Consider the following 26,734-nt stretch of genomic DNA (forward strand, 5'->3'; position numbering starts at 1 on the left):
AATGAGGGGACGTTCAGCCCCAAGTCAGAACTCATCCGATTCTCACTGAGATGTGAGCTTTGTATGTTTTCTCCATTTGCAAATGTTAATTAAAGCTGTGTTTGTTCTCTTTTAAAGCTGAAGTTTGGTCTCGAATTTTGTGCAACTTAACAGTGGCTTTGCAGCAATCCCGACACATGAAACACATTAACCATAAAATTACACAAATTGAAATTATGAAAATAAATTTGCTTAATGTCAACAAGGGAATTTAGAAAAGATTAAAGTTTTTCAGGTAAAAAGTTTTTCCGTGTGGTTTTTTAAAGTCATACCAAAATAGATGTATTTCGCAAAACTGCAACTGAAAGACTTTTTTCAGCACACGAGTCACGAGATCAACTACCGGATGATACTTCTGATGGAAATGACGAAGAAGACAACAGGAAGTGGTAGTAGGATGATTTTTTTCAGAGTTCTCACAGCAACACAGATCATAAAACAGTTCATGTGTGTCATTCCAACATGTTGAATCCACAACTCTTCTGTAAAATCATCAACTACAATTTACCCAAAACGCTGCTTCCAAGTAGGCGGGGCTTGTTGCTCCAGCACAGGAAAAAGATGCCGACGACTCTGTCATGTTTTGGTTTACTCGATTAACCCACATGCGCAGAACACACTAGAGAGACCAAAGTAAGTTCAATGATTTATTATAAACACGGTGCAAAAATGTGAAAGACATCCAGGATGGGACACTCGGGAGGGCGGAACTGGACCAATGGTCTTCCTGAAGAGGAACACAGAAGTGAGAACAGAGTGACGGGAGGGAAACGGAAGTTCAGCGGTTCGAGGCCTTACTTGCTGGTGGAAAAAGCGGAGCTGAGAGGGATAGGCAGCACGGTGGATCAGGGGTTGGAGCAGAGAGGACGGGCGACTGCGGCGTTGGAGGGCGGACAGGTGAGACAGGCTCTTCGGGAACCAAGGAGGATCAGGTCGTGTGGTCTCGATGATTCTTCCGGCTACTGGGAATCCAGACGGACAGAATGCCGGCAGTTCCGCGGCAACGAAACCTGAGGCAAGGCCACAAGAGCAGAATATTAGAACAGAGCTGGTGGTCTGATGTTAGCAATAAACTGGATCTACCATTTATGAGCTAACACTCTGGCACTAGAGTGTTGACGATGTCCTCCTGAAATACTCCTCCCAACAAGGTAAGTGGCAGCAGGTGTGCCGGTAGGATCCGCCGACCACGCCCACTACGATGTTCCTGAACGCCCCCTGGTGGAGAAGGCCGCAGGAACCTCATCCACTCCTCCGGAGATCCACAACAGACTCCTCTGATTGGCTGATGGATGATGGCCGCTAACACCATGGCTGATTTATGAATAAATCTCATGTAACTGTCGCTGTCATGATTTTTATTGATTTATGATGTGAACTAGCTTATTCATGTGTGATTTTAATTTAATGGAAATATTACAATTGTGAAATTCTGTTTTTCTAACACTAGCAGAATATAGACAAAGATTTGAGCACATTTGCAATGGAAATGGAGCTACTGTTAGCATCTGTGTGCTCTAGGGGCCTTTCCCCTTCTTCTCCACCTTTCTCTCCCTCCCTGTGTGTTTCTCTCTCTGTTCATTTCCTCCCAGCAGGTAAGACTCCAGGTCTGCTTAGCCGCTCTGCACACCTGCAGCCAAGGCTGATCTTCAGTGAAACGTTTGCATACCGTGACCTTCAACTCATCTGAACTTTAGGTTAGCATGTAGACGAGGTGTATTTAAAGATGAAAAAAAAAAAAGCCTCCCATACCGTCTGCTTTAGAGGCTCTCCATAAACATATTGAAAAATGTATTCCCATTGTTTGAAAAGGATTCAAAGAACTTCAGCGTTCGGTTGACTTGCTCTTGGGTCATTACGTGTGTTACCACCTGGCCCTCCTCTTACCCATAATGCTCTGTTGCTCTGCCACAACAAATACCCCGAGGAGGAGAGGAAAGGACGACAAGGCAGGAGGATGAAGAGGAGGGTGGGTGCACGCTGTGCCTCTGAGTGGGGCCACGGCTCAGCAGGCTCTGCAGTGTCCCCTCGATGCTGCCTGCTATTTGATGTTGAGAACTCAGAGTGGGCTTGGGTTTTAATGTTATGCAACTTTGAAGATCGACTGTTTGAAGTTATGCATGAATTGCACTCATTTCCAACTTCTTCCTGATTTGTTTTTGTTTTTTCCTCTTACCATCTCTTTCTTCTTTCGGAGTCATTTTTTTTTCCTACTGAGAAGCAGAAGTTTTGTTTGAAGTGAAGGAATGTTTCAAGGGTATCTACAGAAGTGGCTACTGCGGTTGTAGTCTTTGTGGTGCTCATGCCTTAATTATATCGCTTAAGTTACTGCGTTTCCTCGGCAGAAACTATAGTTTCCTGACAAACTAATGTCTTTCTGGAGGCTGCATGAACACACTCTGTGGAGGCAGTGTGGAGGTCATTTGAAAGGCACAGTCAAAAAAGTGATCTCATAAAGTGGCTTTCAGAGAACTGGCCATTAACCCGGATGAGAAAAAAAAGTGATGTTAATGAGATGTGAAAGAAAATTCATTTCAGGTGATAATCCACTCTGACACTAATAATGTATGACGTTGATCTGCAGCACTGACTTTACAAATGTAGTACTTTTATATACCTTTATGTTTTATATTTCACATATTTTATGAAGGTGATTTTAGGAGAAAATTTAAAGACTTCATTGTTGTATTTTTTTTTTAAGTCAGAAATTTTCCTGTAAAAACAAGCATTCACACCAGAACTCAGTTTACAACCTGCACCTGTTGCTGGACTGTGGGAAACCCAGACAAATACCACAGACTCCAGAGGAAGCGTCAGCTCAGTTGGTGTTGCTATAATGTGTGACTATATGCATGTGTGTCTTTAATGACAGGCAAAACCTTTATAATACTGCAACAGCCATTAATGGCTGACAAGGAGAGCAAAGCGGTACAAACTAAGACCTGGAAACAGGAAATCTAAGAATTCCAGAATTCTCCTACATAAACTTTTGGTCTTAGGGTTTTGTGAATACGGGCCCTGATGAGGACGCCTCCAGGGTGCCTCCATTAGACGTTTACTTTGCATGAGTCAGAGCAAATCCAGAACTCCATACAGTGTGTCACTGGGGAGAAGGATTTCTGGGTTTTCCTCCTACACCCAATATTTCTGTCATCTATCTTGTAGAGGTGAAAGATGTAGTGTGGCTAGATGTTGATTCTGATAAACATGCATTTTGTTACCTTGTTCTGTGATGTGACTGTAACTAAACATACATGATGCTATAATGTGTTGTGTCAAATTTATTTGAGAGCCTTAAATTACAGACATAAAAAACCCATAATCTTTCTGGGTAAATGGTAACACCTTATATTCTTACAGTATGTAAGTCACTGAACGGCTTAGCACTAAAATACATTAAAGATCTGCACTACATTAAAGGTTTTCTGGTTCTGGTTCTGGTTCTGGTTCTGCTCTGCATCAGAACCAGAACCAAACATGGAGAAGCAGCATTCTTCTATGCATCCCAAATCTGGAACAAACTTCTATAAAACTGCAAAACAGTCGAAACACTGAGTTCCTTTAAATGTAGACTGGAAACCCAGCTGTTTAGAGTTACCAAGTGGAGCATTGATTAATAAATTTTATGTATATTTAATGATGAATATTCTTGATGATTTTGATTATGGCATTTGACAAAATGCAATGTTTATTGCTTGTTTCATAACTAATTACAGCATGATGTCTTTATGATGTAAACCACTTTGAACTGCCCTGTTGCTGAAAATATTCTATATAATTAAACTTGACTGTGGAATGCTGAACAACATGACAAGATGGATGCCTGAGCACTGACTCAAACATGCTGCCGTCTTAAAGTTACTATTGAGGGAACCTCTCAATAGATATTTTCAAATGCCTTTTAACTTTCTACTTTATTGAGGAGCCTGTGTAAATATAATAAACTGATGTAACCTAGAGTCTTATTGACACATGCTAACAGTAACCGAATGACCGTAATTCAGATCGAGTCACCCAATAAACAACAACATTTGCGCTTTATCTCGTGTGATGAAAGGAAATCTCATTCAAACTTTTAATGAATGCTACTAAACCAATATTTCAGCTGGATGTTGAATCTATTTTCGATCAGCTAAAGACGTTTCCGTTTACCTGCTCTCATAAACAACACGTTGTTGCTCAGTCAGTCTGCTCCTTCCTCTCTGCCCCTTGTCAGAAAGATAAATGATATGGATCCTTCCCTTTAAGAATGCTGCCATCCCTCATGTTCTGCAGAAGCAATAGGTCTGCTCTACATTTAGGTCCAGTGTTTGACAGCATGAAGGAGGAACCATTATTCCATTGTCGTGTGAAGTTGAAACAAGTGGTTTGGATCTCTGTGATGTATACTTTTAATGAGGCCCATTAAATGAAGTGGCAGCTCCTCACAAGGAAAAGTTGCTTGGTGTTTAATAGTTTTACCGCAAACTTTTATAAGCCCCCCCACCCCCTCCCCCCGCCCCCCTCTTTTAATTCGGTGTGCGGGCGCTCTTTCCAGCCAGCACCGGGAGAAGGCTCCCTTGCTCCGCCGAGAGGCACGGAACAGCAATTAGCCATCCTCTGGAGTCTTAATTAGGGAGCCACGTCGACCTGAAGATGCGCGCATGAGAGGACCACACGTCGGTCAACAGCCAAACAAAAATAGAAGAGGGTGGGGAGGTCTGGGGGGGTTGTGGTTGCGGCATGGGCTCCAATTAATTACAGTCTCTAAATGAGCAACCAAGTCTTAGCAGGTCTGGAGAAGCAGGAGGGATGAAGTCAGCCAGGGCTACTTTGACTCTGCTGGAATGACAGAAGGATGCCATCACTCTGCAGCCCTCCTGTTGCAGACACTGAGAGCTCAATTCAGCAAGAAATGAGGAGAAGCTAAGCAGCCGCTTGAAGCACCTCCAGGCTTGTTCTGAGTGATCTCAGATTGTCTGCTATATGTTCTTTAATTGGCTCATAACTTACTTTGAGAAGCCATTGTAGACAACAGCTTATCTTTCATTTGGCTAATTGACATTCAGCGAATTTTTTGCGTCTGTTTGGTCGCACCTGCTCGTCTCCCATCTCTCATTCTCCGTTTGGAGAAGCGATGGTTACAGTGGCCATGGCGACAGGAAACACCAGCAAAGAGGATGACAAAAGACAATTGCCATGGTGATGGTATAGTATTTTGGATTCACGTGTCGGCAGCAAGGAGGAATTGGTGACAAGCCGATGGGGAAAGCTTCAGTAACGGCCCCTGAATTAGCATCATGGCTGTGACGATTGCAGCAGCAGCCGTCAGTCTGGTGATGAGTGCTCGGATGGCGGCGGCGTTCATAGTGATGGCTCCGAGGCCCGATGCCCACATCCCAGGCCTTGGGATCACATTACCGCTGGTCTGCAGGCTGAACACAGCAGCCTCTCGTTAACTTTAATGAGATAAAGACATGCCCCGCTCTTTGTCTGGGGATTCTCTTTTCATATTCAAGTGTGCGAGTGGGTGTGGGTGTGTGTGTGTGTGTGTGTGCAGCCTCGGTAATACAACACAGTCAGAATAACGTCATGTATAAAGGGAGAATATCAATCCTGACCAGCCAACATTTGTATTCCTCCGATTTGTCTGAGCAGACCTCTCCGTTAAGTGTGTTTGTGCTCGACGTCGTCCTCGTTTGGATGGTCTGAAACTGAGCAATGTTCATGTCTCAAAAGACCTTGATGGCTGATGTCTTACAAATTCCACTTTGCATTCGTATGAACAATGAAACGTGTGCGCACCTGCGAGAAGAGCGCAGTCTGCATGTATCTGTGTGTTGAAATGGTGATACTGTGGGGCTGGGCACCGTGCCAGCCCCTGAACAACAGCAACCCCCTCATTGGCGCGTCTTTGTCTGAGAGACTAATGGCACAGAGAGAATTAATTAGCGCCATAACGTTGGTGATTTGCCAAAGCTGCTGGGCAGCAGAGAGAATGAGCCATTCCTATGCAGTCACCGTTTTCACTTCACCTCCCAGTTTCCTTCTTCTCTTTCTCATCCTCCTTTGTCAGCCAATGGCCGGTTCCGACTAGGGACACGTCCCCCCTCTCTTCCCACCACCAGTTCCTCTGTGGAGCGCCGCAGAGAGATGGCACCCATTTCAGAAAATCCTCTGAAGCCAAAGTCACACCCCATCATTAGAGGATCCCAGACTCCTGATGAGGCAGTGGAGGAACCCCTGTGGCTTGGAGACATACGTTATCTAAACGGCAGCTCTGGTTGAAAAGAAGCCTCCGGAAGAACATTTTGTTGTTGGAATCGGGATGGTCATTTAGTCAGCTCTGATTTATTTGTTGATGTTCTTAATCTGTGGAACTTCCTCTTGACGTTTGATGTCAGTAGTAATGTACGGTCATCCTCTTCCAATCCCAGGATTTTACACGTCTGCCATGAACTCTGTGTCTTTGTGTTTTGGTTCTCACTTGGTTTAAATCTTGATTATTTTTTCTTGTGTGTTAATGTTAGGTATTCAAGTCATGTCTTCATGTTGTGTTTCTTGCTCTTGTGATTTAATCTTTGTGTATTTGGTTTGGATTTCTTGTGTTCCTTTGGTTCCATTGGATCTTGTTAAGTTTCCTGTGTTTTTCCTAAGTTTCTATCTTAAGTTCTTCCATAACTGCTGTAATTTCCACTGATTAGTCAAACCTGGTTTATATTTTCACTCATCAACCCTCCCAGTCAGTTTCCTATTGGTTTCCTCACCTGCTCACCAGACTCCACCTTTCTCTTGTGAAGTCTACTGCCCTGGATTGTCTGTGGTTCAGTTGCTCTGCTGATTTCAGTTTGTTTGCCACACATACCTTCCTGAATGGAGTCACCTACTGTAGTTTTCCCAAACCTACCGGAGAAGGAAAATATTCTCCTTCTTTTCTCTCTGAGCTGTGTAAGAAGCTTTCGGCTTCTGTACATTTTCCAGAAAGCATTTCAGTGCAGTAAAAAGAAAGCACCCTTCCTCTTGAAATCCTGGCCCTGGAAGAGAAACATCCCATGGATTTATCAAACGCAGTGAGATTGTGTGACACTTTTCCAGCTTCAAACAGCCTAAAGGAGAAAGGAGCGGGGGTTAGACGGAGACAGCGAGGTGGACAGAGGCATCTGACAAACTCATCTGCAGCGTCGAAGAAAAGCAAAGTGTTTGCGGTCGGAAAACTAAAAGAGATGTCTGTCATCTACTGTTCCAGTAAAATATCTTTTTTATATACTTTGGTTAAAAAAAATATGAGTAGCCTACCCTGTCTTTTGAAAGCTGTCTCGTCTAGACGTGGTAAACTGGCTACACTTGAAGTGATGCCAAATAAGAGATGAGCTGTTACTCAAAGGCCTGTTCACTCTCTTTATCTCCTTTCAGTCTCACTTTCCTCTGAAGTTTCTGCAATTCGTTGCTGACGGCTACCTTTCACAGGAGCAAACAAACCAAAAGAAATATTTAAAAAATGGCAGCATCGTAGAATAATCCTATGAATAGTGTTCTCCTTTTAGATTAGGATAGATTAGATTTATTGTCATTGCACAGTGCTTTTAGCAGTACAGCTATATGAACAGTGCAACTCTGCTTATTGGTTTTGCAAACAAACAATCAATAAACATGAGACTAAACAGAAGAGGAGGCATGATACTTAGTGTGTAGCTTCATTAGCATTGCTAACAGCTCATGGTAAAAACTGATTTTCAGTTTATTTGTCTTTTTATTCTGCTGTAGGGTGAAGAGAGGGGGAGGACAGGTTGTCCTTAAATGTGGGTATTATGTAACATTGACTCTTTTTTTTAGCTTTACGTCATGCAATAACCATATTCTTTCATCTAAAGCATATGTGGAGTATGACTTTGATTCTTTCATGCATGTTTGAGGACTCCTTGAATCTCCCATGGCAACAACAAAGCTCAGTCTTTTTCCACAAAGCTCCTCCTTGCAGTCGCAGTCCCCTCCCCCACTCCTCCAGATTAGCGGCAGCAGCCATTAGCAGACACCTGGTGGCACTCTGTCTCTGCTGAGCTTGTCATAGCAATCGTTTCTCTGTGCAACGCTCCTAAGAAATGTTGTAAACGGCATCATGGAGGAACACTGTAGTGATGATGTGCTGAAGGCAAAGTGTTAGAAAGAGAAAGAACTTCTTAAAGAGACCCTTTTCAAGGTGTTAAACTGCAATGTCAAATTTCTCTTAAGTAAAGTTCACAGCATTTTTCTAACAACTGAAAGTAACACAGTTGATTGTACTGTGTGACTGCAAAATGCTGAACACTGCTCCTTACTGCAAAGCAATGGAAATAAACCAACGGCAGAATGAAGAAAACAAAATAGGACCCAAAATGCAACCCTTGAGGTTCTCCACAATGAATAGGTACAGTGAGGAAGAGGAGGAGGAAGAAGTTCTGACAGCCAGATAAGATTTTGAAGCACGATAAGACTGAGCCTTAGAGACCAGCAGTGAGCTCCAATCTTGATGGACGGCATCAAAAGCAGCAGTTCTGTCGAAAAGAACTACAACAACTGAGCGGCCTGAGCCAACAGTTCAGAGGAGATCATTAAAAACTCTTGAAAGTCCTGTCTTTGTGCTATGGCGAGATTTAAAACCAGAGTGAAATTCTTCACCAACACCATGAGTATTTAAAAACGGTCTGCTGCTGATTAAACACAGGCCTTTCCAAAAATCTTGGACAGAAATGGTAATTTGGAAATAGGCCTGTAGTTAGAAGGAACATTAAGATCAAGATTCTTCTTTTTGATGATCGGCTGCACCACAGCACGCTTGAATGCAGCTGGTACGCAGCCAGATAACAAGGAAGTGTTTAAAATGTGTAAAATGCTGAAGCCGGGGATGAATCTCTTTGAAAAGATGTGAGGGGAGGATGTCACGCTGAGAACTAGAAGGTCTCAAATAAAAAATGGTTTCCTTTAAAACTGAAAAAGACAAAAGCCCAAGCTGATGGAAAAACCGCAGAGCAATCAGAGAGTACAGGCTGCTCCAACGCAGGCCCAGATAGAGACCAACTCAGAGCTGAGACTTTCTCAGAAAAGCATTTCAACAAGGTGTTGCAGCGTTTATGGGAAGCCCGTGTAAAAACAGTGTCTCTCGGATTAATAGAGTTAAAAATATTAAAAAGAACTCAAAGTTTGTGACTGTTAATGGAGATCATGTAGGACAAGAAAGCAGATTCAGTAGCTTTCACTGTGGATGAGCTTTGCCAATTTTGTCCTTCTTTCAGGCTCTCTGTGCGGCAGCAGTCCCGACTGAGAGAGCAAGTAAGTGGATTAGTTCATCCCAGGCTGATTGGGTGGTTTGTCTTGCCTTGGCATCAGGGAAGTCCAGAATGTCAGAACATGTTGAGTGAAAAAGATCAGCCTGCCCTTCAACTCTTGGATCAGCACAGATGTTAAAATTAAATCCAGAGCCAGAGAACGTGGAAGAAGAGAGGCCAGCTGTCAGTGAGATCATGGTGGGGAAACGTTCTCAGTGTTAAATCCAGCGATACGCAACATCAGACAAGACAGGACAATGGGTTTTTATTCTCTGCAATATGAACATCAGGCCACAAGTCAGAAACAGGTCCAGAGATTTCCCTTCGACACGAGACAGCTCCTGTACACACTGGGTAAAACTGAAATTGAATCGATAACAATGATAAAGTCTTTTGTTAATGGTCCAGACTCACAGACCAAATCCAGATCCAATTTCAGCTCCAAAAGTGGAATCTTGAAGCTGGTGTATCTGACAGATGGAAGCTGTGGACAGACATGACTGGAAGAAGAAGTTTGGAGGAACAAGCTCACCATGACGAAGCCACATTTCAGTAGCTGTTTCCATTACAGATGTGCACAAAGTTTTGTCTATTTTCTGCTTATGTAAAAAAAAAATCGCCCCGCCCCCCAAAAAAACAAACAAACATACAATTTCACAATTATGGTGTTTCTAATAGCTAAGAAATTAAATGAAAATCACACGTGAATAAGCTTGTTCAAGCGGTAAGTCATTAAAATCATAGCAGTGATGGATGTGAACAGTTATATGAGATATATTCATAATTCATCATGGTGCTAGCGCTCATCATTTTTCAGCCAATCAGAGGAGACGTTGCTGTTTTATTCAGGCGTTGGAGCAACAAGCCCGCCTACTTGGGAGCGGCTACATATGCAGTGTCTTGGGGAAAATGTAGTTGGTGATTTTACAGAACTTAGGAAACATGTAGGAATGACACACAACTTTTTATGAACTGTGATGCTGTGAGAGCTCTGGTGGAGCCAGCGGCAGATCGTCTGAAAAAACAAAAATAAACCATCATCCTCCTACTACTTCTGTCCTTGTTGTGTTTCCATTATGCAAATTTATGTTTGATGAGGGAAATTGGTCAGAGTTGACATGAGGATGGTTGGAGCTAAATCCAGGACAAGCCTGGAAGAGAACCAGAGCCTGGAGGAGACCTGAAACTGGGGTGGAGGTTCACCCTGAACACCCTGCCAGAGATACAATGTTCTAATGAAAGTTCTAGAATGGTCCAGTCAAAGTCTAGACCTAAATGGCACTAAGAATCTGTGACAAAACCTGAAAACTAAGGTTCACAGATGATCTCCGTCCAATCCCAACTGAGCTTGAGCCGTTTTACAAAGAATGAGGAATAATTTCTTTATCTGTCCCAAACTGGTAGAAACACACCCTGTAGTTACAACTACAGACCTTTCATTCATTTTTTTTCTTACAACCACTTCACAGTTGTACTCTGCTGGTCTGCCACACGAATGCCTTGTGTCCCTACCAGCTGTTTATGTGAGTCACTGCAGATCTGCTGCACCTTTTGGCCTCATTCAGTAGAGTTAGCAGAACTAGAGAGGAAGAACCCAGGATGGGTTGAGGCCTTCTGCCCACAGGGTGGAGAGTCTGGTGGCTGGAAAGGAATGTGTTTGTCCAGAATTGGAAGTCATGGACTGGCCTCCCGGAGCTGCTTGCGGGAGGGAGGCTGCAATATCAGGAGCCTGGGTATGGGCCGGGCTTGGATGAGGGAGATGACCAGTGGATGAATCACATGAAATAGCAAGTTCCTGTGGGCAGGCACCTAATGTTTTCACGGAAGTGACTGTTACAGAAGTATTTTTACACTGTGGTTAAAGATTCCAATAGTGAGATCGTTGTGTGTTCTGGCTTTGTTATGTCCACACACACACACACGCGCACCCACCCCCACACACACACACACACATACCCGCACCCCCACACCCACGCACACACACACACACACCCACACACTACACAGAAACCAGCCCAGCGTGTTGTTCCACATGCCTGTTTTCATGCAGCATACTGAACTTTAACATCATCGCCCTAAATAAACCAGACTAAACATGGCTGGTGTGAATGCAGAGTTGGATAGTAACTAGTTACATTTACTCAGTTACTGTTACTTGGGTAACCTTTTTGAAGACAAAAATGTACTTTTAGAAGTATTTTCATTATGCTTCACTTTTTACTTTTACTTGAGTAATTTTATTATGAAGTATCTCTACTCTTACTTTAGTAAAGTTTCAGAATTTTCTACCCACTGAATGAAGAACAACTTAACCAAAAATTCTCCAGACACAGACACACACCTGCAGGTTTTGTAGAAGTTTCATAAGTTTCATATTAAAAAAACAGATTTGGTAAAATGTTATTTTGCCTGATTTTATTATTTTTTTGTTACTTGTATTAATTATTATCATTTGGTCCTTAAATAACCAAAATTTCCATGTAACTTTACATTGTGGTCCGTCTGATGTAATTGTTAAATTTTAAAATGATTGATCATTTGATGAGTTACTCAGTACTTGACTTTTTACCAAATACGTTTTTACTCTTACATGAGTAGATTCTTGGATGGATACTTTTTACTTTTACTTGAGTAAAACTATTTTGAGGTAGTGCTAGTCTTACTTGAGTGTAATTTTTGGGTACTCTACCCTCCTCTGTGTGAATGCAACCTAAGAAACTGCACAGTAAGATGGTGAAATCAAACTGTACAGTTGTGAAAATAAAAATCGCATATTCAGATCCCAAGAAATCTGCAACTGAGTAGGGCTATTTACATTTAAATCATGTACAATGTGTGTATATTTGTGCATAGAAAGCAGCAAGAGACAACTTCAAGAATAAAAAAAAAACCTGCGCAAATATTAGCTGGGATGTAAACTCTTACTGTAATCAGTGTTGGGAGCAGTGATGATTATTGAGGAGGAAGGATCTATGGTAACGCTGCAGCCTGTCGCTCTCCAGCCTCATGCATTGTCCAACAGTGATGCTATTTTAATCAGTTATTTTGTGTGTAATCAACTGCCCTGGGTCAAAGGTCATCCCAGCTCAGAGCTGGCCTTCCCGATGAGCTGATCTAACCTCTTCTTCTCAGCTGGAGATCAGCTTCTGCTGCGACGTTCTACAAGATGGCTGACGGCAGCACAGAGTGAACAAAAGATGTCAGGAGAACCAACTTGCAGTTCTACTGTAATAGAAAAGAACATTTTATGATGCGTCTACATAATTCAAAACAGCTTCATAATCAAAACTACACTTAATGAAATAGAAATCTACCCAAGTAAGTTTATTTAATTTTTATCGAACAATAAAGCTCCCACAGTTAGACTGCAAGGTTTGAAGAGGTCTATTTATTCAGCTAATTATGAAATTCATAAAAAATTGTTGAGTGTTTGATAACTCAAAGTCAGGCCTTTTAGCAGGCTGATTTATTTTCTTAGCCATTTCCAATAATAATACTAATAATACTAATAATAATAATGCATTTGTCCATTATGTTTCAGTTTACATAGTAGACCATAAAAAGATGCACACATGTGCATCTATGCGTGCACCCGAGGATATTTGGCACCTTTCCAAACTTTGCCTCCTGCACAAAGCTCTATTGTAGTTAGCTGTGATAATGAGCTCAATGTGCCCTTCTGAGGAATGTGCGAAAACGAGCCGCTTCGCTGGAGGAATGCCCCCTTTCCCACACTCTTAAAGTGCCAGTGGCCCCCTTTGGAACATGACTGGCATACAAATGTCTTTGTGACTCAGAATGGAACCAGCATTCGGCGGGTGAACCAGAGTGCAAAAAGGGGTCATCCTGGCTGCGGCCCAAAATCCAGCAACAGTCATGTGCAGACGATGTGGAAGCTGCATCTCCCAGGAGCTGAAAGGTTAGCTGCAAATTAGCCGGGTTGTGAGCTCTGATTGGCCTTCCAGCCACTAGCCTTGGTGAAGCACACAGAGATGTGAGCCAAGATACTTATAGACAAAAAGGTGGCAAAATGAAAACACTGCAAGTGGGAGTGGGTGGTGGGTGGAAAGTCTGCCGCTAACTAATGCATACTTTATGTACAGATTGGAGCTGTGAAGCTCCTTAGAACAAAGAACCAGTGTGAACCTTTCATTTTAATTAACAAAATAAAAAAGTCAGCCATTATTAGGGATAGACTTAGGTTAAGATGGTCACTGATACTTTACAATTTTGTTGTTTTATTCAATTTGCAATCAAACGCCCTTCTTTATTAGCATGTGCCACTTTGCTTTGGTTTACTGCCTAAAACCCAAACAAAATCCAACATTAATGTGTACTGTGGTGGCAAAGCAGTGAAGCACAACCCACATATAGAGGCCTTGGTCCTGGACGTGGCCATCACAGGTTCAAATCCAGGCCTGATGACCTTTGGCGCATGTCTTCCTTCTCTCCCATTTCCCACTCTCCTGTCTGACCTCTCTCAAATAAAGGCCAGTAGAGCCAATAAAACCTAATAAAATAAAGTAATTCAATTATTAAAGTGGAATGTGAAAAATGTTGACAAGTTCAAGAAGAATAAATATCTTTACATGCCACTGCACACAGCAAGGAAAGAAGCAGTTTTAAAAGAGCTGCAGCAGCTTTGTGGCATTATGTGGAAACAGAACTTTAGGAGAAGCAGAGCCAAGCTGGATTCTGTTGTTCCACTCAGGGAGACGTGATCCTTCGGAGTTTTTGCAGAAAAAGTTGCATTTATTTAAAGGGCCAGTATTCTGTAAAATCAATATTTTTTGAGTTTTCCATCTTGTTATAATTTTATTCCCTCAACAAACACAAACCTGGAGTTTGCCTCGATTCTTTCGTGCATATTTGAGAAATCCTTTAATCTCCATGGCAACCATTCTAGCTGTTCAAACGCCTGGGTGGACCTAGGCCCGCCTTCAAGATGCAGCTCCTCTTCCGAGCTGCAGTTTCTAACAGAGCAGCCCTCCCCTGAAACTCCTCCACTCAGCTCCTTCAGACTATCCAGGAGAAATTAGTAACAGCTGGTGGAACTGTAAATCTGCTGAGCTCATTATAGGAGCTACTTCTCAGAGCAACGCTGGTAAAAACGTTGTTAAGGGGTTAATAGAGGAGCCATGTTGTCATGACTTCCTGAAGGCGGAGTTTCAGAGAGAGCAAGGAGTTTTTAAAGAGACAGAGTGCCAATTTGAAGGCATTAAATTAGGAAGTCGACTTTCTTTTAAGTCTTATTTGACATATACAGCACTTTTATAACAACTGAAGGTAACATAATTAATTTACTGTGCAATAAATTGAAAGTATGTGGCTGGAAAACACAACATACTGCCCCTTGAAAAGGTTGGTAGTTACTGCAAATGAACAAAAAATGTCTAACATACAAACTAAAACAGAAAAATAATCATATCAAGCTGTCTAATTATCAAGGAAGGCAAGGCAAGACAAGCCATTATGAGGTTTAGCTTCTGTACTGTACTTCTTTCAGCAGTATAATATATTCCATAAAAAAGATGTTTTCAATCCTCCTCTAATTCTTTCCTTTATTTATTTCCCATTTTAAAAAAATATATATATATTTCATGAAACTTACATCAGTGTTGTACTCCCTCACATGTTCAACACAGAGTATACATAATTAACATTTACATCAGCCAGAAAACGTCGCGAGGCTAATTAGGTGGGTTTACCTCTCGTTACATCACTGATCAAATTTCCAAACCTCCCCTAAAAATTTTATGGTCAAATCTGAAAATAAATAAATTAAGCGTTGCGTCGCTGACTTGCACACAAACACGCGTTTTATATTTAACAACCGCCCCGGACATACGCTCCCTCAGATCCACACCAACAAACGGATTTGAATGGCTTCCTCCGTGTCCCTCATTTGGATACTTTTCTGCTTGTCAGCGGGGTAAAGAAGCAAGTGTGGGTGGTTTAATGTGCGTGTTTGAGTTTGGAGACATAATTCTTGGATGCCAGTGGGCCACTGAGCAGCCATGGTTTCGTTGCATGAGTCCAATCAGCATGGTGAGACACAGCGGGGCTCCCAGCAGTGCATCTATCTTCAAGGCCAGACCATGAAACAGAATGGAATGATGAAAAACTCTAAGTCTGACGGAAACAGTGAGCTAATAAAAACAGAAAAATCTGGTCGTTATCAACTCGCACCCATGTCAGAGGAAACTTCTCTTAACTTTCTACAGCCATCAGATCTTTAGCGACTAAAGAGTTGCACTTCTGCACTCCCCCTGTTTTCCCGTGGTTCAGTATCTGGTACCGTATCTGCAACATGAATTCATTCAGCGTCATGACGGTAGATCCAGTGCTAGAGCTGGACTTTTATAGAAGAGGTGGAAGGAGTTTGACTTTCCTTCACTGGCTCCCTGTTAAATCCAGAATAAACTTTAAGATTCTCTTTCTCTCATATAAAACTCTTAAAAATCATTATCATAAATCAGAGGTCTGACCGGTCCATATGTTCCTATCGGAGCGTTTCCAATGAGGAAATCCATGTGCCATAGTGTACAAGTCTCCTTCATTTGTTCTCCAGAGCGACTCCAAAGAGCAGGGATTAATATCAATTATGTACAAGTGGGAAAGTTCCCTGCTATGTGCCACATTCTTAATAGGGACATGTGTAAGTCATTACCTCTAGACTTTGAGCTTCTAACTCTTTAACAATGTGTGAGCAAAAAAATTAAAGATGATTGATGGTGAGGTACTGGGCGAAGGGGCAAGTTGAGGGTTTCAGTAGAACTTAAAAAAAATGTGGGTCTTCTGACTACTGTCCTTAGAAACACAACAACAGACTCTTTGGTGACAAAGACTATCGAAACTGTAAAGAAATCTTCAGCCTTTCTCTCACAGCCTCACACATACAAGGTCAGTCAGCCTGGTGTCTCTCTTTCTTTACTTTTGCCGTTTCCTTCATGGCAACTTCTAATTCCATTTACCTCTCTGGTTTTTACCCACAACCCCCCAAAATTTCTGTAAATGTGCATTAAATAACAAAGTCCAATTCCTTTTGAGTCATATTTGACATATACAGAATTTTTTATAACAACTGATGTTAGCATAGTTACTTGATCAAGCTATAAAATGGCACCATGTGCCTGGAAGACACATAATACTGCCCCTTTAATTTCTCTTTGGGATCAATAAAGTATTTTTGAGTTGAATTTCAAATATCTTGACTTTGTAGTGAATTCATTTGAAGGTCAGGCTGAAAAGGAATTGCAAAGCATCACATGTAGAGAAATAAGGTGTACTGTGAGAGATGCTACAGACAGATGTGATTGTGAGAGATAAATGGGGACACTACAGGAAGCGGGCGGACGGATCTCCTCATCCCGTCTCGCTCCACAAATAGCTCCTTTGCGTCCCTCGGCCTCTGCTTCCCTGGAGACGCGCTCCTCCGGACAGATGACCTCGCCCTCAGCCAGCACTCAGGAATGAGCAGAGCCAGCCAGTGAGGCTCCACGTCTCTCTCAGAGCTCTCCACAGATTATAGAGGAGAGGTGGAGGTGCTGAGGTCCAGACAGCCAGCACAATGCTCTTCCTCTATAAGGGGGACGGATCAGCAGCTATAGAAGCCAGTAAATCCACACCGCAGCGAAGCGCCAACAACACAGAACCATTGTGCTGCTGTTTGCTCTTTGTTACGTCTTTTCCATGCATGTCTGGGTGACATGTCTGTGCACATGGAAGCTTGAATGCATGCTTCTCTGTGTGCTTGCATGTGCATCTACATGTCTTTACCTCAAACAAGTAGCCGTCATCACACAGCTTCTATTGTTACGATCCCCGCTGCACAATGTCTCAGTGGTGAGCGGCTGGAGGAGGAGAGAGCGCCGCACAGCTGAGGTCGGCAGGGGAGGGGAGGGAAGGATTTGATCTGAGATGGAGCAGACTGCTTGGAGCCGAACATGGAGCTGCGATTATAGTGGCCGGGGACCGCAGCGAGACGTCGCCCGGCAACCCCGGCAGCACTGACCGTAAATCACGGACGTGTCTGGTCCTCAGTGGCGCCCCGAGCCTTCCATCCCGTCTGTCAGCATCGCGGCTGGAGGACTGGGAACCAGGGGCCATCCATGCCCGAGGGCCCGAGGGAGTCGGGGCTGAGATCAGGATCAAAGATGACCGAGGACTTAATTCAGTTTCACTTGAGTTTATTTATGTGACTCCAGTTCACAAGAAATGTCGCCTCGGAGAGAGGCGAGGCCCTTTGCAAAAAGGAAACTAGGTACAGAAATATAAAGTCAATTCATTCCAATTGTACAAACGGCTTCAGAGTTAATATCCTCCATTTCAGTTGTCAAACAAAACATCAAGTTTGTGCCTGAGCAAAACCAGCAGACTGCGTCTTTCCTGTGTCTCATGTAGATTTATCTTTTTATTCAGTTTTTACTGAGTGTTGTCGTCCAGCTTTCAACTCAAACTCTTCATTTTTAAAACAGTTAGCACTGTTGGTCAAAGGGACGTTTTGTTTGTATTAGTCTGTAACCGTGGCAACACATTTAAAATATTAAACAGAAGCAAACATCACCTGCAAACAACACAACTCTCAACTATGTGTGTGAGCTGTTCCATATGGAAAATAAAAAGCAGCACTCAATGCAGCAGTGCTTGTTAGAGGTGTGTTTCTGTTACAAATGTACCCAAAATGTTGTCAATATTTTTACTGATTTAAAAAAACACAATTTCACAATTTCAATGTCTCCATTAAATAAGAAATGTAATTAAAATCACACGCGAACAAGTTTGTTCACACAATAGGTCACTTAAAAACATGCTGCACCATCAGCCTCCAACCTGTCGTCTTCCTCCTGGTTTGCACCATCAGCAACATCTGGTTGTTGATCATGTGACTCGTGTGATGTGGAATAAGTGTTTCCACTGCTGTTTTGCAAAACAAAACAATTTTAATATGCCCCCCAAAAAAACCTAGCACCAAAACTTTATTGAAAAATTAGGTTTTTTTTAAAGAGGTAAATTTATTTTCAAAATGTCAAATTACACAATTATAAGGTCCATGGAAACGCAGCTAATGTCACAAAACAGCTGAGAATTGAAATCAGCTGATGAATGTCCAGAAGTGTTTGGATGGAATGAGAAACAGCCACCATGATGCACCAATGACTTAATGTTGCTTGTCAATGGTATCATTCTAAGTTTTACTTTCAGCAATCACCGAAGTGTTACAGAGGTTTTAAACACACTCTTACGTGTCCTGTCCTGACTTTCTCAGGCTAGCTGTGTGTAATGAAACCTTTTATTTCTATATATCTATAATCCCAATTAAATGATTAGTTGTGAGCACATCCAGTGTCTGTCCGCTGCAGCTGCATGTTCTGTTCATTCTGTTCACCAACAGATAAATCTGATCTACATTTGTTCTGGACAGATGGACTGGGGATAGTTAAGCAACATCACTTCACACCTTTATACTGTATATTTTTTTTTACTGTACTAACAAAGTAATTAAACTTTAAAACGTTATTTCTACACTTTCATAGAACTCTGCAACTTTCTGTAATGCAAAAGATATGGAAATAAAATATATGTACCAGTAAATACAGTTTACTACATGAACCATCAATATGTAGTCAGATTTTCTAACTCGCATGTCCTGACCCAAAACAAAAATAAAATATGTAAACCTGGTAGAAAAAAAGCTCTTTCTTTTTTTTTATCAATCAGATATTTTCACATATACAATTTGTCCAAACTCTAAACGATAAAATTTTTACTTGAATCAAATTCTCTGTGGACATTCAGGTCTGATCAAACCTCCATGATTTAGGCATCCGAGACGTGAGATTTCTTGTTTAGAAAGAAAAGGATTGCAAAGAAAAACAAATAAATCCCAGGGAAAAGTGGAATGGAGGATTTCTCACTCCCACAGATCAACAATTGGACCAAAGCCCGACTTTTTAAAAATGTGGTTCGACAGCTCCTTCTTCTCCAGAGTGATCGTCTGAACATTGCAAATTCTTCACACGTATCAGAAGGTGAAGGGTGAATGAAAACAGTGGAGGAAACGGGTTGATGGCAAACACAAAAGGGAGGAAGAAGGAGACGGGTGTGAAGGTTGGGAGAGAGAGAGAGATAAAGAGAGAGAGAGAGAAGAGGGCAGCAGAGGAATGAAAGCCGGTGGTTTGTGCATCCTCTCAGATGGAGAGGGGGAGATAAAGCGAGAGATGGATTGGAGGGGAGAGAGGAAAAGAGGCAGAGAGGCTTTAATGAATTAATGACTGTTCTCACAACTAGATGCCTCCTCTCTTCGGCTCAGACGCGGCCGATGAAATAATAAATAAACACATGAATAAGTGAAGAGGCCTGGATAAGACGGCACTCCAGAGGGGAAGGAGATGGAGGGTGGGGCGGACGGGGGTCTTGAAGGGGGGATTGGCACACGGCAAACCTCTGGTGATTTGCTCCAACATCAAGCAGCTGGAGGTTACTGAAAAATTTAGCGATACACAAGGAGGCTGTGAATGCTAATAGAAGCGGGCCAGCTCGTCCGATACCACGGGCCCTCCTCTGGCGGCTCACGGCGGCCCCACTCGGACCACCTTCAGTCTCAGGTGACCTTGGGTGATGGCGAGATCGAGCCACCGCCGCGCATGCAAACGAGACTCGGGCTCCCAGACGCTGCGGGTGGCCGAGAGGGCAAATGTTGTTGTCCAGATGACATGTTCAGCATGTCCGAGGCCCAGACAGAGGCAGGCAGGCTGCCCATCAGCCAGAACACACAGGTCCATCAGACTGAACCAGGGCAGGACAATCAACACGAAAAAAACAAAACAAAACAAAAAAAAAACATTTAAAAAAAGATTTAACATTTGATTTACAATAAAACCTGAACCAACGATTTGATTTAGTTGCTGTTAATGCCGACACATCTATTAAACATGTTATATATCTAGTACATATACATACAGAAGAGATGCAGCATTCAGTTTTCATGCTCCTCTAATCTGGAACAAACTTCCAGAAAACTGCAAAACAGTTGAAACACCGAGTTTCCACCTACTTTTGAACATAACAAATGGAACATTGACCAACATAGTTGATGTGTATTGAAGATCTTTGGTGATGAGATTTAGCAAAATGTCTTGTCTGTTCTCTGGTTGGTGACTGTATGATGTTTTGTGACATCATGATTGGCAGATTGATCAGTATTTTTGCCAAAGTGTGGCCATGCATGTGGTCAGGTCCCAGTCCAGTTTCAGGGCCCCTGGTGGCTCCTCTAAGGGTTCTGTGTAGGAGCCTCTGAGGTGCTGCCGGAACTGTCTGGGTTATTAATGACGGGGACGGGTTGTACCTCACACATTCCATCACCCTGTGGCTCACACATTACCAGCTCATCTACCACACTGACACCTTAACTCCACCCCCAGAGCCAAACACAAATTCCCACCGACCACCTAATAAACGTCTTGGTCCTGGAGCAATGCCTTCTGAAGCTTTTTTTTTTTTTAGATTAAACTCTTTGATGAGATCACATTTCTGGTGCATGTATCAACCAAATATAATTCTAAAAATATCAATAACATACAGTTCCATGTTTACAGTTCTATTAGGATAGCAATATTATGTGTTTTCCAGGCACATAGAGCCATTATATAGCAAATATGTTACCTTCAGTTGTTATAACAAGGCTGAATATATCAAATATGACTTAAAAGATATGTAACACCTTGCAATATGGCCTCTGTCTCTTTAAAAACTCCTGGTCTTTCAGAAACTTCACCGTCTCTTATGACAAAAGTTGCAAACTCTCTGAATTCTGTATTTCCTGACCTCTGACCTTCACAAAGACACAGAAGACATGCTGCCTTCATCAACATCATTATGATCTCTGAAATTTCCAAAACTGTGCGTATGTATTAAAATGTATTCATCAGTCGATGAAGCTGCTTCAGCAAAAGTTTTAACGTTTTCGTGATCTATCAATCAATCAATCAATAAAGTTTATTTGTATAGCACACTGCAGCAGCAGCAAGGCGGTTCAAGGATCTTTACAGAATAAAAACACAAAATCACAAAGTTACAAAGAAAACACCATAAAGTCAACAATAGAACAAATTTAACATTTGCTGTAAGAACAACCGCCTCTACATGGTCCAGTGTCCCCTGGTCGACTGAAACCATTAAGTCTTGTTCTAGAAGGAGAATCTATGTTGTTTTATGAAGCATTAAGGTCAAATCAGTTTGCAGCAGTTCCTTCAAAGTCTACAATTTGATTGTGGTGACGGTCTATGAGGAGCGACTCTTTCTGTCCAAGAGCATCAACCACTCTGGCTTTACAACAGGCCACTGATGACTCAAACGTAGAAAATGACACACTGATGGTTTTTGTGTCCTGAGGGCCCGTCAATTACCTCTGTTACAAAGACATTCATAAGGGTGAACAAAACACCAACTTAAATGCATGATATCACAGCTTAAAGGAAAGAGAAGGTTTATAATTGTGAATGCATCATTTGGTAACTGCTGGTGGAACCGGAAATCATGGCCTGAGCTCTGGCTGCAGCCAAAGTCTCATCATGGACGTGTTTGTTTTATTTAGAGGGAGTCAACAGACCTCACTGAGTGTGGATGACCTTACAGTGAACGGAATTGCTTTAGTATTCCAAGTAATTAAAATTACTCTGTTTAATAATATGAGTTAAAGAATTTTTGATTGGCCACAATAATCAATGCGCCGGTTTTCTTTTGAAGTAAAGAAAACAAGTGTGTTAGAGGCAAATCACGTTATTATTAGCTATCCTTTTTAACTTGTTTGCTTTCAGGTGCAAACAGATCCAACTTATTTTGACAGCAGACGACAACAGGGTGCGTTGCCTGGTGAGGGAATGGTGTTTGATGCCTTTGAGCTGCGGGGCAGTAACCACTCTGAGGTCTATGGTGAGGGCAAGAACAATGACTCAACTCCAGCCTCCACTGAACCTCTGAGGTTTGCCTTCCCCCAAAGGGCAAGAGCTTCATCTAGTTTCTCCTCTAGTCCTTGGTCCTCAGACTAAGGAGGATATATATAATATATATAACTAATATATATAATATGAGTTAAAGAATTGAACCTTTTTGTGTTTTTGCAGTTGTTGTTTTTCTAATTTAGTTTTAAAACAAAAAACTGAAAAATTTTCTTTTTATTTTTTGTCGTTTCATTTTGAAATGGAAAAACTACAGAACTCACCAAACATGGATTGTGGTAACACTGCTTTTGAATTTAAGAATGGACTTTGACAGGGCCACTTCTTTATGGTCCACATGTTCAGCCAACTTGCTTTCAAAAATAAATAGCATTTGGATTTGAACTTTCTGTGCTGCTTTTGATTCTTGTTCTGTTTTTCCAGTTTTATCATGCACAAGAACTAAACTCGGTACATTTTGGTTAAAATTAATTAGTTCATGCTTTTAATTCAATATTTGAATCCTATAATCTAAGTTCTCTGCTCCAGCATGAAAAAGTCCCCTGACTATACTCAGGGGATTGTCGTCCTACTATCAGAATGTTGAAGGTTTAATTCCAGCTTCCTCCTGCCGCTGGGCAAAGCACACAACCCCAATTTACCAAGCAAGTTCTTTATGTAGGAGAGCAAATGTGGCTTTAGTGAAAGCACTTTGAGTGCTCTGTATGACTATGAAAGCACTATATAAATTAATTTAGTTAACCATTTATGATTTTTTTCTGAAATAAAGTTCAAATATACATATTTGGGTCCCATCATGACATCTATGAATCACCATATCCATTTGTTTGGCCCGTTAATGTTTTTTTTTTGTCATTAGAGTTGAACACCACAACTCTACTGTGGCTGAAAGAAAACTAATATGAGTCAACTCCTTCTAAACATGATTCTGTTTTCTGACAAAATCATCAGTCATATAACGATTCATGCTTGTTTTTAGCAGCTTAACTGTTAGATGGTCCAAGAGAATACTTAGAGGTGTAACAGAAAGCAACCAGAATTCTCTGGTCATCTTTACAAGATCTGAATCTGAATTTTAAAGAGTTAGGTTTTCTGTAAATATTTTACCCAATCGTTAACGTTTGCCCATGATGAATGGCCTGGAAAGTGTCAGTGATAAAAGAGATGTTTGCGTTTCCCTTTGGGTCCTGATGACTCTATGACCTAATCTTGGGTAAGAGGAAAACAATAACTGGATAGAAGTAGAAAGGAATAATTGGACCGGATGAGGAGTTGTTTTTTGAATTAGCCTCAGACCTTCCAGATGTACGTCTTACCAAAACCTGCACACCAGGGCTTCCACACAACTATCCATCCATTTCCTGTTCACACTAGTCCCTAACGGGTTCGGGAGGGTTGCTGGTGCTTATCTCCAGCTACGTTCCAGACTTGAGACGGAGTACATCATGGACAGGTCGCCAGTCTGTCCACACAACTAATGAGCATAAAACATGTAAATTTGCAGCTAACACTTCATATTGTCAAAATGTGTGGTTGAGGTAAACCTAAACATGGGACTGACATCAGGAGAAGCATGGCGGATCAAAAACACAGGAAGACTATGAATGAGACCTGAAGAGACCCAGACGAGGCGGACAAGAGAAGAATTCAGCACTGGATGATAAAACCAGGGACCCTAGTGGTTCTGGAGGCTCTAAACCTATCTCTGGTGTAGGGTTGCTTAGTGGCATGGAAACCAGGGAATGCAGAACAGAACTGAGGGAGAATACTGAGCAGAGACCTGAGTGAAGGTGACTTTTAAAGAGATAAAAACACAGAGGAACCAAACTGCTAAATGATTTACAAACCAAGGGGGGAAAAAAAGACTAAAAATGAGAAAGAAGGCAACTGAGAACCAAACACACAAGTGTGCACCCCAACATGTTTAAAAACCTAAAAACCAGGAATGGAGTGAGATTGGCAGGTGCGGGGAAGGCCACAAATATCACTACAGGAGTATGTGTGACTGTGTTTGGTGAAGGTGAGATACAGTGTGACAACAGAGGTGGGAGGAGAGAAAAAGTGGGAGGCAGAGAAGAGCTGAATGAAAGAGAATCAAACGGGAGGCTGAGGGGAATTCAGATTTTTCATTTGAGCCGGTGGACCCGACCCTTCAGGATCAGACAATCAGACCTGACGGCTTTGGGAGGCTCAGTCAGCTTAAGGCCTGGAAAATGATGGGAAGATGATAGGGAGGGTAAGAAATCTCAGTGAGAGAGGAGGAAAAATGAAAAAACGAGAGAAAAATATCAGAGCAAATAACAGCAACACCGAAAGACAAAGGATTCAGACGGGGAGATTGCATCAGTATTCCGGAAGTGGAAGTGTGATGATTCTACGGCTCTTGGCGGTGTGTGTGTTTGTGTGTGTGTATGCTTTCGGTGCACTTGGTGTTGTTTAGAGTCACAAAGCAGACTCTGCGCTCCAACCTTCCCTGGGCATAAACAGCTGAGTCAAAGGTGAAGTTCACCAAGGACAGATGGACAGATGGACAGATGGAACGACGGAACATCTTCTGTGAAGAAAACCCGTCAGCACTGGATCTGCGTGTCCTTCACCCCTTCCTGTAGGAATCACATTAAAACACGTTCTCCCAGCTCTCCCTCTCTCCCTCCCTCCATTCTTCCCCTTTCTCTCCTTCTCTGCCTCTCCTTCTCTCCACCCCCTCTCTCATTAAAACTGTGCGCCTCAGCTTCTAATTAAATCCCACTTGAAAGTCTTAAAAGTCAGACTCAGATTGATTCAATTTGCATTTCTGAAAAGGGAACATTGCCTTAAAGGATTAATAAATTGGTTGAAAATGCCTTTTTCTGCTATGTGCTGTTGTCGCTTTTAAGACAACACCCTCCACTGCTTCTATTCCTCGTATTCTTTCTCTTTTCAACACATTTACTCTCACTTATTCACACACAGACTGACAACAACACCCCTATAAAGCAGAGAACCTGGGCGCCCATTCATCCATTTGTCCAGACAAAAACACACACACACACACACACCCCCACCCGCACACCCGCACACACACACATCCAGATACTTCTATCCAACTGAGGATGTTGAAATGACTTCAATTGAGTTTAGTAACTGCATTTATGCCTAGCCTAGACATTTTGCTTAACCCTAAACATTACTAGTCTATTCTTAACCTTAAACCAACCACAACTTTATTCACAACAGAACTCTAAATCGTTTAACTAGTAGAGCAGTAGAATTGCAAAACATGAGATCCAGGGAACAGTTCTCACATTCATAAAGTTTTCACCGTTGTGGGTAAAACTGGGGAAAGTCGTCCTCTCCATTCTGTACATACAAATACACATACACGTTTCCTTCTCTATCTCTGTAGGGACTTTCCATTGACTTCTATTCATTTCTACATCATAATCCAAACCCTAACCCAAAAAACAGCATTTCCCCAGCAGGCTTGCATCCCCACAAATAGCAGTTGGTCCCTACAGTGTAATATCTGTTAGGAAAATGATCCTTGCTATGCCTCAAAACCAAGGCCACCCAGACACACTCACACCCCCCCCCCCCCCCCCCCACACACACACACACACGCTACTCTCTTCTCTGTGATTTCAACCTTCAGTCGTCAATTAAATTTACTTTTGCAAAGAAATGGCAGAATGAAACCGGCGCGCCTTCAGAATCACTAAACACACACCAGCGCCACTCATTTGGCACCTGCACATACACACTTTCTCACGCATGACTAAAATGCACTTGCCACATTCACACAGTGCCACAGTAAGACTGTTGGCAGTCCTCCAGGTTTTTCAGCAGAATGCGACGGAATCATGAGGCAGGAGATGGAGATAGATGATTAAAAACGGGAGTGGGAGTAATATTTGTAGAAACTTAAAAGAAAAAGGGAATGATGGGAGAAAACTTAGGCTGTGTTCATAGTTGACTTGTTGAACTGGGCTGCCCCAGCGCCTGGTCATCCACCTCTGAATTTTTGTAGCTCGGCGCGGATCAAACGCGCCACCGTTCACACAAACTCTCCTTGCGCTGACATTTATACAAACCATCTATGACTTTCAAAAGCGTGTCTATAACTCAGTCTCCAGTGATGTTGGAGTGACTCAGCTACTCATCTTCCTCATGGTGGGTTAAGTCAGCTAACTCACCAATCTGAAGGCTTCAGAAGACAAGAGGAGTGATTGGGATGTCATGTTTTTGAACAGAGCTTCCTTCCATCTGGGCTGCATGGTGCTGTGGCTGGTAGCTCTGTTGTCATTTTTGCAACGAAGAATACTTGGAATCTGGAGAGGTCGGCTTTGATTTTACTTATAGAATATATGTTTCAAATCTCAATGTCTTCCATTTAGTTTTTCCCTTTTAATGGGTAAGTTGTCTCACTATTTCAGAGCCTCAGAAAATTAGAATACTACGAAAAAGGTCATCTAGGAA

At 42.2% G+C, this 26,734-nt stretch overlaps 1 long non-coding RNA gene across 1 annotated transcript; it reads right to left on the reverse strand.

The window, feature by feature from the left end:
• Positions 1–673: 673 nt before the first annotated feature.
• On the reverse strand, positions 674–26,425 carry LOC116730672 (uncharacterized). Its single transcript, XR_004341386.1, has 5 exons — positions 26,415–26,425; positions 18,847–18,858; positions 1,123–1,311; positions 838–1,049; positions 674–766 (listed from the first exon to the last, which is right to left on the reverse strand). It is a non-coding gene; the product is annotated as an uncharacterized LOC116730672 (long non-coding RNA).
• Positions 26,426–26,734: the final 309 nt, after the last annotated feature.

Source organism: Xiphophorus hellerii, chromosome 13, assembly GCF_003331165.1.
Source record: "Xiphophorus hellerii strain 12219 chromosome 13, Xiphophorus_hellerii-4.1, whole genome shotgun sequence".
NCBI lineage: Eukaryota > Metazoa > Chordata > Actinopteri > Cyprinodontiformes > Poeciliidae > Xiphophorus > Xiphophorus hellerii.